This window comes from Helianthus annuus, chromosome 9 (genome assembly GCF_002127325.2).
Source record: "Helianthus annuus cultivar XRQ/B chromosome 9, HanXRQr2.0-SUNRISE, whole genome shotgun sequence".
NCBI lineage: Eukaryota > Viridiplantae > Streptophyta > Magnoliopsida > Asterales > Asteraceae > Helianthus > Helianthus annuus.
Genome location: NC_035441.2, coordinates 65,245,580 through 65,251,752, shown reverse-complemented (window position 1 = coordinate 65,251,752; position 6,173 = coordinate 65,245,580). Strand labels below are relative to the sequence as shown.

The following is a 6,173-nucleotide window of genomic DNA, read 5'->3' as shown; positions in this document are numbered from 1 at the left end:
AAGTTTGTGCTGATCAGACAAGGCCAGGCGGCCCGCCTGAGCCTTGTGTGAATCCTGATGCGGGCCGCATCAGACAAACAGACCAGATTCAATGTTTTGATCCACTTGCATTGGCCTTTCGATCACCCAAAGGGCAACGACACGTGTCGAATTCCTATGGTGGGGGCAAAATAAGGCACCACAACTTTGCGACAAGTGTACGGCTTGGATCGTGGCACGATATTCAAGAAACGATCCTAACGGCTTTACTTTTCCTATAAATACCCCCCCCCCTTTTGGTTAAAAACCCACAAAATCTGATCTAAAGCTCTAAGTTGAGGCCTTTGCTTCATACCTGAGCTCCTGGATCGAGATTAGCTTTCGGGGACCCTTCGTAAGTGTTCTTTCGTTCTTTTATTCGCTTTTCGAGTCCGAAAGTCAACGTTTTGTTTGACTTTCTGCGTGACCAGCCTATGGTCAACACGAAGTTCATTGGAACTTCATAACGTGAGCGTGATCACGATGGTTATAGTCCGTAGTGACTATACCTACTGATTACCACGTTATCTAGACTCAGTGGCGAGTCGTAGTTTCGGCCAAAATGCGCATTCTTGCGTATTTTGTAACCAAACTACTCGTGAGCATCAAAGCCGTTTGTTTTGATGCCAAACCTGTTTTCTAAACTTAGTTAAGCATGTTCTAACATGCTTAGCTCGTCACTTTTAGTATAGTGCTTATATAGGGTCGTAAGTTAAGCGCTCTAAACCATCGCTTATACTTTCGAACCCGAGCCATTTGGTCGATCATTAGGATCCGACCAAACACATTAGGTGACCATAGCTGTAACCTTCCGAGGTTATACCTTGTGGTCACGATGTTAGGCGTCCAAACGCGTTCTACGCGAACAACGCGTTAAGGTAGCATAAGCTACCTAAACGGGTCGTAATGGGTCGCAAGCACTTAGGTTAGGTTTCAGTTTAGTATGCAGGCTTTGTTAAACCATATTTCACGAGTCTCCATACTCGTTTGGTTTACGAACCCGCATACTATCTGATCCTTCCGATTTTGGTCCGGTATATTAACATAGCTACCTATTAGGTGCCGTTTAGTATTCCGTGATCTCTAGCTTTATTTGGGTGTTATACAATAACTACAAAGCAATCTCAGGTGAGTACATTGAACCCCATCTTTTACTGTTTTCTAAACTGTTTTGGGGTGAAACACATGTGCCTACTTGTTACTTTCATGCTTTCCATGTTTTCACATCATATACCTGCTATGTTCGTTAGTACATTATAGTACATGATTTCATTACATTTCATGCTATGTATGCCCATTGTGTGCGTGCTTAGTACATTGTTTCACATTACATTTCATGCTATGTATGCCTATTGTGTGCGTACTTAGTACATTGCTTTACATTACATTTCATGCTATGTATGCCCATTGTGTGCGTACTTAGTACATTGCTTTACATTTACATTTCATGCTATGTATGCCCATTGTGTGCGTACTTAGTACATTGTTTCACATTACATTTCATGCTATTTATGCCCATTGTGTGCATACTTAGTACAATTGTTTACATCACATGCCTTCATTTTGGTATGACATTTGGTTTGTTTAACATGGAACAATACATTCATTAACATTAGCTACGCCATTCGTTAGTAGGTAGTGGTACCATAGGAATTGACAACTCCCGTTCCTGAAATCCTGGGTTTGTTTGGATTGGAAGGAATGACCGAATTCGATATACATAACTTAGATAAACCTTTAATTTGTTTAAGGGTTTATCGCCACAGTCTCAAGGCTTGAATGTATGCATTTTCACAATACCGCATAAATGTTTGTATCAGTATAGCATGCATTGTTCCACAAAACATAAACGTTGATTTAAACCATGTTTTACTTCAATACCTTGTTTTGTGCATTTTACATATGGTTTAGTTGATACATCTCACTTACCATACAAGATATATTTTGGGTACACATTACATGATCTACATTAAACATAAACATTTTGACATTGACATACATACTTGGTGGTTTACATTGAACATAGACATTTCAATATGGTTTACACAATAACACTTGACAATTGGTTTATACATGAACAATTTACATGGTAGTTGGTTTGGGTAAATGGTTTGAGAAACGTGGCGTATGTAATATGGTACAAACATGGTGGATACGCCGCTGGTACTTCCTATATATAAATGTTTGTATAATATTACATATCGTAGCGTTATCTAAATCATTTCTGTTTAGACATATTTCGTTTTACACAAATAACATCTTTTTCACAAGACATTATTTTTTACAAACAACTTATCTTATACAAATTCATTTTACTAGGTTATACATTTAACCTTACACATTATTTATACGTATCATCTGAACTTATCGTTTTTCATGTGATTTACAAAAACAAAACAAATTACAAGGTTCATGACTGACTGTTATTAAACGTTTCTTTAAACTCAAGTCATGAATCCCATTTTTCACAAAACCTATGTATCTCACAGGCATTTTTATGCTGACGTACCTACTTTCACATGTGTTTTTTCAGGAGCTGTTCCATAGGATGATGATCATGACACTAGGGCGGACGTGTGCCTTAGAGACTAAAAATGAAGATAGACTAGTTTAATTATGTCACGAACTCTTTGTTTTCCTGTTTAAGATAATGTATTACGCTTGTTAAATAAATAAAATGTAACTTTGGTTTCCATGGTTATGAAACAATTAATTCTGTCCCAACACTCCCCGGCGTTTCCGCCGCGGTTGCATGTTATACGCGGTCGGGGTGTGACAATGACCAAGGACGAACTTTTGAAGTTAGAACGAATTCTTTGCAAAGTTTTCCGAAATACAAGGGTCTAGCGACGGAGGAACCTTATTTCCATTTGGAAGCTTATGACTCAATTTGCAATACTCTTGGGAGTCAAGGTTTTTCGGCCGATGATGTCAAGTTGGTCTTGTTTCAATTTTCGTTGGAAGATAAGGCAAAGAAGTGGTTCTACACTTTGCCTTCAGCATCTATATATACATGGGGGGAAATGCAACAAACCTTTTTGGATGAGTTTTACACCGCCCAAAAGACCAACGATGCAAGAAAGGGGTTGAGGAGTTTTCAACAACAACAAGGCGAGATGTTTCATGAAGCTTTCGAGCGATTTAATATGATGATTAAAAATTGTCCTCGCCATGGAATTGAGCTTTGGGAGTTGATGAACGCCTTCCGCGAGGGATTGAGTGCTGAAGATATCACACCCCAACCGATGGCGGAAACATCGGGATGAGACGAAAACTAGATTGCAAGAGACATCATAACACTATGTGACAATATAATTTAAATCCAATTTCGTAAATGACTAAAATTTGAATACATGGTTTCAAATAAGACAAATTGCAACAACATTGTTTATTATTGAATGAGTATCTAAGTCCATCCTAACTTGATTTCTTCATCATCATGTCTAACAACCTGCAACATGTATTAAAATAGAGTTTCAATGCAAAAGCAAAGGCGAGTATACAAGTTTGACTACATAGCATAATAGAATAAAAAGGCTCAAATCCAACATGATTCATAATATGTGAATTACTAGTATGCAATTTTGGCGTACACTATGATCAAACCCAAGAATCCAACGCATAAAATAGCCTAATCCCAATTGATAGCGGGATGGTAAATGTTTAACTTAACAATACCCCAAGTTTAACGGGCGGTGCGTAAATCCTATAGCGCTATAATTGTTAAGGTGGGATAGCAAAGTTAATGAGCATATACGTTCCAAATCGTTCAAATAGAGCATACAAGAATCATAAGTAAAGCACATTAGTTTCATGTTTGTACAAGGATTGAGTATGTTTAGTTTAGTTTAAAGATGTTTGCATAATTATACATGTTGCATCCCAAAGTGTAAAGGGGAAAAAGGGATCGAGTATACTCACATTGGTTGCGTATAAGAATTCCTTGAAGATAACACACGAGTAAACGAATAAGGATTTGGGAACTTGGAACAATGTGGGTTATCCTAAAACAAGAGTTTGGAATGCACTCAATAAAATGAAAAACTTAATAATAAAATTAATCTTATTTTATATTTATACGTTGGGTACAATTTGTGTTATCACAGCTTCCTAGACTCGAGATCCCGGGCAAGATTAGAAATCGACACTATCCGAAAGGTTAAAAGTTTTCCCCCGTTTAAAAACCATTACGTGTATGTATAAAACATTTGTATATGTATTAGGTTTTATATTATACTAAATTTATTTGATTAATAAAATGTCTTTAATAATATTATGGTTTATTTGATTAACAGTAAATTGTTTAACTTTTATTAAGCTCTTTTAGAAAAAAAAAATATTAAATAAATAAATTGTTTTAATGAATTGTCTTGAACTAATAATAATAAAATAAAATAAATAATAAAGAAAAATCTTGCCAAACACGTGAGATGCACCGATTGAACCCAAGTCCTTTGGGTATCCAATTTCAATAACTAAAATCTTTTTCATCCAAAATAAAATTGTGGCTAAGAATTGTAGTTGGTAACAAAATCAAACAGCCAGAAAATAATAAGGAAAAATAAATAAACAAAAACAAAGTAGTATGATCTTGCAACTTTGCTACTATATGGGTCCCACCATTTTCACAAATGCATCACCCTTACTGACATGGGTTTCCTCTGCATACATGAACATACTAAAAAGAACAAACACCAAAAGAAAGGAAAAAAAAGTCGCAGAATAGTAGGATCGAAAACATGGTGCGAAAACATGATCATATCTTTTCTTTTAGTTGGTTTATGATGTTTATATTCGTTTTAACCCAGTCCCGAAAACGTGGTGTGATTATTACATAGAGTTTAATTGAATGATGCATATCTATGAGAGAGAAATATACCGAAACACAGCGGATGCGGTCTCGCAAGGTTCTCCGGCGATCTCTGTACGACTCCGTTTAACCGGCGGTGACCGTATATCTCCGGTGAGTTGTTGAAACCTTTGGTGGCGTCGGTTCTCTCCGGCAAGGCTTCTACGTCTCCGGCGGTACGGTACGGGTGCACGATGGGTATGTGTGAAAGGTGGTGGTCGTGGTTGTGGGATGTTGTTACTACAAAACCTCCGACGTACTCACTGTTAATGTTGCAACGGCGTCGTCAGGTTTTCCCGGTTTGAGCTCTGGCAACGATACGTGTTCTCCAACGAGTTTCGATGTCCGGTGATACTAGGAGGTTTTTCCGATGGCTCCGGTGACTGAGCACGACAAGGGGTGAGGTTGTGTTTCGTGAGTGTGTCAAAAAGTTTGGTTTCATGGTTATATAAAAAAAATCAAGGAAGATGGCCAAAATTTTCGTTTCCACAAAAGGAATTAAAGTCTAGAGGTGTGATTGGTTCTTGAAAAATGGAAATCTTCATTCACCAAGGAAATGGCAACACTACGGTGGGAATACAATCAAAAGTGATTTGAATTAATTGAAAATTTTCATTTTATTCCCTTATGTTTGAGTCAACTTACAAAATAAACCATTCAGTTTAGTTTGAATTATTATAGGCCCTAAACTATTGTAACTTAATTAAATACAATATTTAATAAAATTGAGAAAAATCCAATTATTTTATTTATTTATGTAGGATCCGGTTTACTGACGATTCGTATACAAATTTTTTCTTTTCAAAACGGGTCGGATTTAGGAAACTCATTTTTACGGATGTTACAGAAGATGCTCGTGATTTAATGTCCATCACAAACGGGACTTTTGGCACAAACTATGAGCATGACGATTGGGAGTTCTTGGAGCAAATGGCCATTACATCAAAGAGGAAAGCTCAAGCATCAAGGAGAGCTCGACCGGCTGTTACAAGATCACAAGTTCATACGGTTGACGATGGTAATGTTCAAACTTCTAACCAAATTTATGATGTTTGTGCTATTTATAATGAAATAAGTCATGCGGCTAAAAATTGCCAAGGGATGGTTGAAGGGCAATATGAAGAAGTTCAGGCGGTACAAGGTCAAGGAGGGGGTGGTAGAAACTACAACATGAATTCCAATACTTACCACCCCGGTTTACGAAATCACCCGAACTTTAGATACGGGAGTTCGTCAAATCAAGCCAACCCGAACTTCCAAGGAAACCAAGGATTTCAAAGGCAATATCAAACGGGTCAAAGTTTTT

At 37.2% G+C, this 6,173-nt stretch overlaps 1 long non-coding RNA gene across 1 annotated transcript; it reads right to left on the bottom strand.

The window, feature by feature from the left end:
• Positions 1 to 3,302: 3,302 nt before the first annotated feature.
• On the bottom strand, positions 3,303 to 5,436 carry LOC118482004. Its single transcript, XR_004866690.1, has 3 exons — positions 4,898 to 5,436; positions 3,940 to 4,022; positions 3,303 to 3,469 (listed from the first exon to the last, which is right to left on the bottom strand). It is a non-coding gene; the product is annotated as an uncharacterized LOC118482004 (long non-coding RNA).
• Between the last annotated feature and the right edge of the window lie 737 nt (positions 5,437 to 6,173).